At 36.1% G+C, this 12,032-nt stretch overlaps 1 long non-coding RNA gene across 1 annotated transcript; it reads right to left on the reverse strand.

Annotated features, from left to right (window-relative positions):
* Positions 1–1,087: 1,087 nt before the first annotated feature.
* On the reverse strand, positions 1,088–1,937 carry LOC141639596 (uncharacterized). The gene is made up of 2 exons (XR_012542595.1): positions 1,851–1,937; positions 1,088–1,310 (listed from the first exon to the last, which is right to left on the reverse strand). It is a non-coding gene; the product is annotated as an uncharacterized LOC141639596 (long non-coding RNA).
* Positions 1,938–12,032: the final 10,095 nt, after the last annotated feature.

Here is a 12,032-nt window from a genome sequence, read left to right on the forward strand (position 1 = left end):
TTATGATTATAAATATGAGGCATCCTTGGAACTTAGGTATCAACCCAACATCTTTCGCGTCTCTTAAATAAGATGTTTTGACTTTTGATCGTATCTAAATAAATGATTAGACATAAGATGTAAATATTAAGACCTTATAACCATTTTTTTTGTTACTAAGTTAATTACCCCGTTGTAACGCACTGACATCCAAACTAGTAAGTACGGATTACGAGAGTAGATAGGTACTGGACAGTGGACTCAGTGGGCTGTCAGGGCAATACAAACTGTTCTTTTCCAAAACCATAGTCCTGCTTGCATGATACACGTTTGAAACTGAGGCTCTTTTTGTTTTTATATTTTTCCATTAAAGGTTTACTCCGTATTTTACTTGTACACTAATTTTGGTTCCCGTGCAATGCACGGGATATCTCAAACTTCACGGAATTAAACTCGTATTTTTTTTTTTTTTTGCTTTTTTTAAATAAATAAACATAGAAAAATTGATTCCTCTAAAGCTTAGTTTTGGGACTCGTCTTATTCATGCGATGTTTTGAACAATCTAACTAATTTTATGACTCGTGAAATTTACGAATTATTTTAATCCATCTTTATGATACATGATAGCTTATAATGTTAAACAATTTGGTTTAAATTAATCCGGCACATCTAACGCCATCTTCCTTTCTGCCGTCATAGTTAAATGAATGGAGTTCATAAGAAATTTCTATCGACCAATAGGGTATGTATTTATCTTATTGTCTACCTTAAAAATAGGGTATGTACTCCCTATTTATCTTACACGTTACATATGTGAAAAATTATCTTTTTCATTATATAACTTTTTTTCTTCGCTAAGTTTATTATAAGTAACTATTTACATTTCCAGTCAAATTTATAAAATCAAATTTCATTTTTATAGATAGATTAGAGCTGATCAAAAGCGGGCTTGGGCCGGACATGGGCCGGGCCTAGCTGCCAAAAAAGTATCCGGTAGGCCGTATTTAGTAGCCCGAGCCTGCTAAGCGGGCCATTTTCCACTGTCCGTACCTGTAACACCCCGGTTTATAAAAGAAGTCCTCGTCAAGACATTCCCTCATAAACCGGACTGTTACCATCTCGGTTTCCCGAGGTAGTGAATAACAAATTAAACTCCAAGGCAATTTATATAATATTTAACTTAATTATTACAAATTCTCTTTTCAAATTAAATTACAAGAACTGACGTAAATAAAAGTGAAGTCTTCTAGATGATGATCTAGTTACTAGGTCGTCTGATCCAGTGTCTCACGCCCATCAAGCTCCCGTCCTATCTCTTAAACCTGTCAAGTCTACTCCCCATAAAACGGTTCATCACAGGTGTTCACGAATACACAGGGTCAACCGCGAGGTTGAGTAGGGAAAACAATAAAACAATGAATATGATATGCATGATACTCCGCCGCCTCCATCTCCATCACAACTCCATCACACACAAACCGGGAATTACCATACCGATCCCCGTGAGACTATCAATCGACCGTCGTCGATATACCACTCAACAACTGAGGTTATCCAGGGCGAGTCTGCAGAACCCCCCTGGGCCTTATCACAACATCACATCGTATCACGATCTCATCACCACCACACCATCCTCCAACTCCGATGCATATGAATGCTCAAAAGAAATTGATGCAACACAATATATATATAAATCAATGTACTGATGAATCATAAAATCATTCCAGTTACCCGATGTTGTGAAATCATACTCAATACGATCAAATCAGTCAATCACCTTTCCGAATATAAATGATAACGTAAATCAACAACCAGTAATCAAGTCAACACAATTCAACAATGACGATGATAAGACAAGTGTATTTCCCTACCTCAAGTGCCAGCAATTCCAATTAAGCAGTTAAGCAGTCCAGAAAGTAAAGCAATGAATGGATTATCGATCCTTCACGAATCCGTCACCTAAAACAATATAATATTTAGAATCACTAACTACTAAATATAGAAATCTCCCAAAATAGCAGCTTTCCCGAAATACGATTCCGACACCAAACTTATTCCCAATTGATAGTTAAAATAACCCGATTAGTATTTGACCCAACTTCCCAAAATAGAAAGTTATTAAAGTAGAATTTCTTAGAATGGAAACTTTCCCGATATAGTAGCCTTTTCATTTTAACAAACCCGTCTCAAAATCCCGTTTCTAGTTAATTAATTATTATTTTATTTTAATTAACTCGGAACTTAAACCAACATGATTAATTAAACGAATTATACGATTTAAGGAAGAACCCGAGTCACACAAACAATTCAAACAACCCGTCTTTAATTATTTACTTAACTCGGGAATTAAGTTAATTAATTTAGAATGTGACCCGATACGAAATATAACGATTAAATGATGTTTTAAAAAAAAACCAAAACAGCCCGCACCCCTTCACACGCGCACACACACCACCACAAGCCACCTCACCACCGCGACAACCACCTGACCCAACACCCACTCTGACCTCACCACTCACGACCACCAAATCGTCGCCGGCGAGTCGAACTGGTCGGGTAATCTCGCCGGTTCACTGCCGTGCCTCCCCAAACGACCTTGTTCTCTCCTTTACCACCACCGCACTCTACACCCATAACCCTGTCAACCACCACAGCCCCACTCGCCGTCAACCCACGAACCAAGACACGGTGACGCCGCGCGTTTCGACCTCCCCCGAGTCAACGGTGGCGCCACCCCAAATCCCAACCATAAAACTACTTTGAAAACTCATATTATAACCCGTTTGACCACCCCCATCGATGCCGCATTTTCTCGCCCCTACAACCACCTAGGACCACCCTAACCACCACCACTACACTCGCCACTCATCACCCATTTCCCCTACCCCGACACCAATCAACATTAACACCTCTATAAGGCACGAAACCATGACCAACATCTCGACGAGAAAACAAAACGAGAGGAGGAGGTCTTTGAACCTTACCTTTTTCCGCCACCATAACAACCACCACGGCCGCCTAAGAACGTCGACGACCACCCCTAGCCCTTCCTTGCTGCACCGTGACCACCCATGCTCTCTATCTCTCTCTCTCTCTCGTATTGCGTGAAAGGCTGAGATCTAAGCTGATGAAGAAGGGAGGCGGGTTGAGGGTGTGTGAGATCTGAGAGAGACGGGTTGGTTAGGGTAGTGTTTAGGTTATCATTAGGTTTAGGGTTAGGGTTAGTGTATAATTAGGGTTAATGGGCTTAGGGTTTAATTGGGTGAAATGTTAATGGGCGGCTCAATGGTTTAGCTCACCTTTCGAATTCCATATGAAACCGTCTTAAATAACTTACGATAGCTTAATGTAATTATCGACTCAACAATTACCCGACTTAATTGGTAATATAAAATGTATAATAATTAATATATAATAATATCCATTTAATTTATTATATAATATTCATTTAATTTATTATATAAAATACGGTATTAACAGTCTTCCCCCTTAAAATGAACTTCGTCCCGAAGTTCGCTCCCATCCAAACCTCGGAAGGGTATTGCATATCGTTCTTACGGATGTCACGCATTTCTAACACGGTTAACACACATTTTCGACACATCAATTACACCTAACAAATACGAAATGTTACATTCCGCCCTCCTAAAAGTAAACTTCGTCCCGAAGTTTAACTCATCATTACTTAACCAACTAACTATAATTAATAACTACCTGCGAACACAAATGTATAACACTATATAATCATCTGAGAACACCGTCATCTTCCATCTAAATTTCGATCTCAAACTCAAGTAACTCAATAACCATGGTCTCACTGGACCGCAAACGTAACTCGGCACAAAGGCCCCACAACTCATAACTCAATATCGGTAGTTTAACTTATACTCTCCTTTTACGCCTCAACCAACTAACAGAAGTAGTAACAAAACATATAGAACTCATTTGCATAGGTACCCCACAACTAAAGGTCAACTTGATCAACTATAACCTACAAACAAGTGCAAATTAAGCATCAAGATTTTACAATCCTCCCCAACTAAAAACATGGTTACGTCCTCGTAACCTTCATTATTATAACTAACGTTCTCAAACTACTGCTAACAACTGAAAGAGGCTACCGTTACCAGTACAAATCATTAGTAATTATTCGTTTCACCAATTATCGTAATTTTATACCTTAGAAACATAGGGAATCAATCAACATGAGAAAAGAATTAGGGTCCAAAACTTACTAAATTGATTTATGAAAATTTTATACCTTAATAGGTCCAGTCTGACTTTCCTTTACATAATTGTACAATTTTAGGTCAAGACACTGAATCACCGATAAAATGAAAACAACCAGTTCGTAATATTTATCAGCCTAGAAATATTTTAATCCTTATAACAAGGGTTTGGGATTTATTCATGAACGACAAATACAAAACGATTGGCAAAATTTACAACTTATTGGTCGAGTCAAACAAGCGATTAAACAGCGATATTGGAAAGTTAATCATACAAGACTATCATACATAAAAATTTCGTTCTTGGTATTAAATATATGTTTAAACTGCACCCATCACCTTGACGTAAATGATTAAATGTATTTAACTACACCCATTTTACAAATATCCCTTACATATCATGTGAATCATTAAAGGGTTATCCATTATAATTGCCAATATAATTATCATAAACACTTTTTATTAAAATATAATTGATAGTAACGACTCGAGAATATAGATATGTCAAATGTCGTGTTATATCAAACAGTTTCCTTTATATCACACCCATACAATTGCAAGAATCACTTTAGCATTTTGTGATAATATAATAACGAATATATCCAATAAGAAATAACACACTGTTTATTATCATGTTACAGGTTTTAGTTTCAATTGAAATAATTTAATGTAATGAAAGTGATAAGTATAACTTTAGGCACACCACTCACATGAAAGTCTTTAAAACTCAGATGACATCCTACATGGGCGGACATTTAGACACAATCATTACTATCATCCATGTGTAAACTTTTAAACATAATTATTATAATCATTCATGCGAGTATATTAGAATAATCAAATTAAATTTTAGCGCCATCAACTTTACCAAGATACGCCCATATAGTTTTATATTTTATATATCCGACCACTATGTTACAGCATGCCAAATGTATATAAAATATGCAAACAACTGGACTCATATAAATATTTCACTCTTGATTAAAATCAATTAAAGCTATTAAATTTTACTCATACTATCATGCCGACAATGTTATCAGCTAAGTTTTAATTTTATCACTTGTTAAGATACCAAATTACTGGACATGCGTGTTACTATCGTCATATAAAATATTATAAATTCACATTATTAAAGCTCATGAATTAACCAAATAATTGTATGAGAACTCAACCTAGAATACACATTTTACAAGTCATGATTCACGTTGTAATTGTCAAAGATCACGATTAAATAACCGTTCAATTAAAATTTGATTCATATTATTTTTATAACACACGGAGAATTAAAAACACAGGGAAAAATAATTAGGTCTAAAGTATAAGAATTCCATTTTTAAAGAATTTTACAACTTAGTTGGTCCAAACAAACATGTGACAGCTATTGGTCCAACATTTGGGTCAGTTTGCAAAATTTATTATTTAATATTAAAACATCAAGATTTTTCGCGGATTATTAATTTGAAAACATATGCGAATCTTCCGATCGATGGAGTTGGAATTATGAGAAAATTATTAATACAATTTAAATGAGGATTTTTTTTTTTACAAAATTGTTGGTCAAAACGTCACTGCACAGGAACTTCCTAACCACAGCTTACTAAAATATTTATTACTCCTAATTCGTATGTCATAAAAGTATGAAACCAATGCCAATTGGACACTAACTCGCGAGGCTATCTCTCATAAAATTTTCATCGATAGGCAATAAACAGAAAAGAAATGGTAGTAAGGTCAATTAAAGGGTAACACCAACCAGAACGAGTTTTATCACTAAGTTATTCATTTTCCTATGTTCCAATTCTTATAACTATACTATCGATACTAATCCATCCTAACTTAAATCTCACACTGTACTTACGTAATCATCTATCCCGTAGAATCCCTTCGCATCTCGATCTATTCCGTATATCTAATCACGATTGCTATGGCTATAAACGTGCAATTCAATAGTGTTTCCAATTACTATCAGAAGACTATACTAGCATGGCTTTGGGATCACATAACCTCATATTACTAGATATAGTAGTGCTATCAACACATCATTCATACAAATTACTTACCGTAGCGTTATCCTGCATAATGGTTAGAATATATGGGTCTCAAAGTATATATCAACTCAATTAGGCAATAATCAATGTATCAATCAGGTAATACTTAGGCAACGATATTTGAATTTCTGTTCATCCTCAAGCAACTATTCTACCCTTTCTCTCGTATACACTCATGGTTTTAAGGTTCAACCGAGAGGACCTTTGGTTCGGTGTGAGGGGGCCCCTAACTCATACCTTACCGTAGTGTGCTCCTAACAGTTCTATCCCGGGGTTCATTTTATTTAGACACATCCTATGTTCATTGGGCTCATTGGTTCGGGCCGAGGATCGATACCACTTTGTAACACCCGGTTTATAAAAGAAGTCCTCGTCAAGACATTCCCTCATAAACCGGACTGTTACCATCTCGGTTTCCGAGGTAGTGAATAACAAATTAAACTCCAAGGCAATTTATATAATATTTAACTTAATTATTACAAATTCTCTTTTCAAATTAAATTACAAGAAGCGCGTAAATAAAAGTGAAGTCTTCTAGATGATGATCTAGTTACTAGGTCGTCTGATCCAGTGTCTCACGCCCATCAAGCTCCCGTCCTAGCTCCCCATAAACGGTTCATCACGGTGTTCACGAATATTGGTCAACCGCGAGGTTAGTAGGGAAAACAATAAAACAATGAATATGATATGCATGATACTCCGCCGCCTCCATCTCCATCACAACTCCATCACACACAAACCCGGAAGACCATACCGGGACTATCAATCGACCGTCGTCGATATAGGTGAGGTTAAAGAACCCGCCTGGGCCTTATCACAACATCACATCGTATCACGATCTCATCACCACCACACCATCCTCCAACTCCGATGCATATGAATGCTCAAAAGAAATTGATGCAACACAATATATATATAAATCAATGTACTGATGAATCATAAAATCATGCCAGTTACCCGATGTTGTGAAATCATACTCAATACGATCAAATCAGTCAATCACCTTTCCGAATATAAATGATAACGTAAATCAACAACGATAATCAAGTCAACACAATTCAACAATGACGATGATAAGACAAGTGTATTTCCCTACCTCAAGTGATTAAGCGATCCAGAAAGTAAAGCAATGAATGGATTATCGATCCTTCACGAATCCGTCACCTAAAACAATATAATATTTAGAATCACTAACTACTAAATATAGAAATCTCCCAAAATAGCGACTTTTCCCGAAATACGATTCCGACACCAAACTTATTCCCAATTGATAGTTAAAATAACCCGATTAGTATTTGACCCAACTTCCCAAAATAGAAAGTTATTAAAGTAGAATTTCTTAGAATGGAAACTTTCCCGATATAGTAGCCTTTTCATTTTAACAAACCCGTCTCAAAATCCCGTTTCTAGTTAATTAATTATTATTTTATTTTAATTAACTCGGAACTTAAACCAACATGATTAATTAAACGAATTATACGATTTAAGGAAGAACCCGAGTCACACAAACAATTCAAACAACCCGTCTTTAATTATTTACTTAACTCGGGAATTAAGTTAATTAATTTAGAATGTGACCCGATACGAAATATAACGATTAAATGATGAAAAATCCGTTTAAAAAAAAACCAAAACAGCCCGCACCCCTTCACACGCGCACACACACCACCACAAGCCACCTCACCACCGCGACAACCACCTGACCCAACACCCACTCTGACCTCACCACTCACGACCACCACCACCATGGTCGATCCGCCCGGCGAGTCGAAAATCTGGCCGGTTCATCTGCCGTGCCTTGACCTTGTTCTCTCCTTTACCACCACCGCACTCTACACCCATAACCCTGTCAACCACCACAGCCCCACTCGCCGTCAACCCACGAACCAAGACACAGTGACGCCGCCGTTTCGACCTCCCCCGAGTCAACGGTGGCGCCACCCCAAATCCCAACCATAAAACTCGCCTGAAAACTCATATTATAACCCGTTTGACCACCCCCATCGATGCCGCCTTTTCCGCCCCCCTACAACCACCTAGGACCACCCTAACCACCACCACTACACTCGCCACTCATCACCCATTTCCCCTACCCCGACACCAATCAACATTAACACCTCTATAAGGCACGAAACCATGACCAACATCTCGACAGAAAACAAAACAGAGGAGGAGGTCTTTGAACCTTACCTTTTCCGCCACCATAACAACCACCACGGCCGCCTAAGAACGTCGACGACCACCCCTAGCCCTTCCTTGTTGCACCGTGACCACCCATGCTCTCTCTCTCTCTCTCTCTCTCTTATTGCGTGAAAGGCCGAGATCTAAGCTGATGAAGAAGGGAGGCGGGTTGAGGTGTGTGAGATCCGAGAGAGACGGGTTGGTTAGGGTAGTGTTTAGGTTATCATTAGGTTTAGGGTTAGGGTTAGTGTATAATTAGGGTTAATGGGCTTAGGGTTTAATTGGGGAAAAATCGTTAATGGGGGCCACCAATTGGTTTAGCTCACCTTTCGAATTCCATATGAAACCGTCTTAAATAACTTACGATAGCTTAATGTAATTATCGACTCAACAATTACCCGACTTAATTGGTAATATAAAATGTATAATAATTAATATATAATAATATCCATTTAATTTATTATATAATATTCATTTAATTTATTATATAAAATACGGGGTATTACAGTACCCGCCCACTTCAAGAGAGCGGGCCGGCCCGTGGGCCTGACTAAAATAAAATACAAAAATTAGTGTTTTTATTAAAACACGAGTTTGTTATAGCTACATCCCCCTAAATCTTAACAATTATCTTTAATAGCTTGCCCTTAAAAAAGTATACTAATTTTCAAAAGATAAGTTTACTAATTTTGGAAAAAACACAAGTTTGGCAATGTTCTACTACAAACATCAAAAGTTCATTTTTGCCTCAACCTTTGTTAGCGGTTACATACACTCCCGTGTAAATACTTGAAAGTTACTATCTTTATACGACAATCCCGTTAGCATGTCCAATCTCGGAGAATCTTTATACGACAAGTGTAAATACCGACAATCTCCTACTTATACGTAAGACATAAGTATTCATTTGCGCTACCTAATTAATTTAGAGTGTACAAATTGTAAATGAAATGAGCAGAGAACGTCTGAGATTGAGGGTTTGAGGACTTTTATGAGGTTACTAATAATAGCGGGCCTAGCGGGCCGCCCATGGGCAATTTTGTTTAGTCCAAGTCCGTCCATTTATTCTAGCGGGCCGAATTTTCTTGTCCGTTACCCGTTTAATTTTTGATTTTTCTAGTCCAAGCCCGCTATTTTAGCGGGCCGAACAGGCTGGGCCGAATGGGTCGGTCCGGACTTGATCAGCTCTAAGATAGATCATAGCAGAGTATTTTTCGTTCAGATGAATACAATATATGTATTGAAAGTAAACACTTCATCAAGTTCATTCACCTACAAAATAAAGAACCGCAAGCGATGGTAAATATTTTTTTATACCAAGAAACTTAAATATGTAACCAAATAAATAAATTGCATTAGTATAAGAAGAGGATCGAAGGCGTAGGTCAAGCTTGTATCCGCTCCTTTGCATCAAAATTAAGAGATTTCAAAAAATAAATAATTGAGAGAAAAAGACTAATTCAAAAACAATGTTTACCGTCCTAAACATCCAAAAAAAACTTCAAAAACCGTTTTAACAATCATCTAAAACGGAAAATTGATTACATACAATGCCATGTTAAGAGAATAATTAGAGTCGCCTTAATAAGTGTAATTGTGAGCGCAAAAAAAAAAAGATGGAAGAAAAATGTCAAGCTTACTAAAATCTTCCATGGACAAAGACAAAGGATACATAAACTGAAAAAAAGGAAAAGATGTGAACTTTTGTGGTGTGAATTGTTCACTATAGTATGGGTGCAAGCTAAATTGTAGGTGTAAATTATACTACAAACAAATTCGTACGTAATAGAACTCACCTTACACACAATTATACCACGAAACTAACTGCAAAATTCGACTATGTAAAAATAGAAAAGTTGTACCACTGCAACTGAAATCAACAACAAAAAGACGAGAGAAATCCAAATATAAAATGACGAGTAATATTTTACAACACAAAAAAATGCAAATATTATGTCCTTCGTATGTTTTAGTTTTAACAGTTACCAATTATGTGATTTATAGGGATCATATGCAATCGAATGCTTCTACTATATATATGAATATGATACTCCGTAATAACAAAGAGGAAAAAGAAGAAATTTAAATTGCTCACTCTAAAGAGTAAAGACCCTATTTATGTTAATTATGACTCGCATTCAAGGAGGGGTTAAATTTAGGGAGGAAAATGAATAGTAAAAGAGGGAGAGAAAGAGTCGGGGGAAATTAAAGGGGTAAAGAGGAATTAAGAGTGATAATTAAGAGTGATAAATGTGGTATTGATTGTGCTCTTGCGTTATAGAAATATTACTCCCTCTGTCCCGGTCATTTGTTGTCCTTTTTCATATTGGGGTGTCTCAGTCATTTGTTGTCCTTTCTATTTTAAGAATGAATTTGATGAGTAATTTGATCATTCTCATTCAATTTGATCCACTTGTCATTTAATTATTGGCTCTCTCCTCTTTCCTTGGTCTTTGTGCCAAAACGAAAGGACAACAATTGACCGGGACGGAGGGAGTATTAATTAGTCAAAAATCATCAAATGAAGGTTAATTAGAAATTCTAAAGTTGCCACGTGTCTCAATCATATGCTCAATCTAGGCTTTTTATATTATTATATAGATTTCGTATTCTTTCTAGTTTAATTTCATCTCATTTCAATTCAACTCTGCTCTATTCAGTTCAGCTTTATTCGGTTTAGTTCAGCTCATCTCTTCACAAATTAACCCTACCTTCATTCACTCATTTAGTCAGCTTAGTTCTATTCAGTTCAGTTCAGCTCAACTTTATTAAGTTAAGTTAAGTTCAGTTCAGTTTCTTTCAGCCGAAAAGAAGAGGATCTTAGTCGTGTACTCTATATAATTTTTTTTTATTATATAATCATTATCATTATTATAAATGAGATGTACACAGAAATTATTGGAAATGTATTCATCGTACAATAACGTATGATAGTCTTATTTATATTTGTGTGTACCTTTTTTAAACCGGGAAAGTAGTGATTGACCCCCATAACTTTGAGCAATTGTGAAATTAACCCCCATAACTTTCAATTAGAGTGATTTGGCCCATAACTTACATAATAAGTGAAATTAAACCCATTTATCAAAATCTCACGAGAAATTCAATTTATCATATCAAAAAAGTGAAAATGGTTAATGTTTTTATGAAAAATACAAAATAAAAGTTTACAAAAATAAATTAAAAAAAGCACAATTAGATAAAAAAAATTAAAATACTTTACAAAAATCAAACAATTTATTATTTTTATATAAAGTACAGATTTTTCAACTTTTTTTTACAATTTTTGTAAAAAAAATTCAATTGCAAAATATTTATAGCTTAATTCATTAATAGCTTAAGTTGAAATTAATCAGGATGACCCAAGTTGTAGATATGATGTTATGAAGCCCATTTATAACCTAATTCATTTAGGCGAGAAAACTTTAGAATCTCTTATTCTTTTAGTTTAAGGGGATTCAAATGATGCGATGCCAACATATTGTGTGGAGCCGATAACATGGTAAAAACTCGTTTGTCCTCGTTAGCCCCATTTATCCCCACACATCCATTGTATTCTTAATATCCCGCATGTTTCTTCTATCCCAACAAGCAA

The sequence above is a fragment of the Silene latifolia genome, unplaced genomic scaffold, assembly GCF_048544455.1.
Source record: "Silene latifolia isolate original U9 population unplaced genomic scaffold, ASM4854445v1 scaffold_466, whole genome shotgun sequence".
In the NCBI taxonomy this organism is placed as follows: domain Eukaryota; kingdom Viridiplantae; phylum Streptophyta; class Magnoliopsida; order Caryophyllales; family Caryophyllaceae; genus Silene; species Silene latifolia.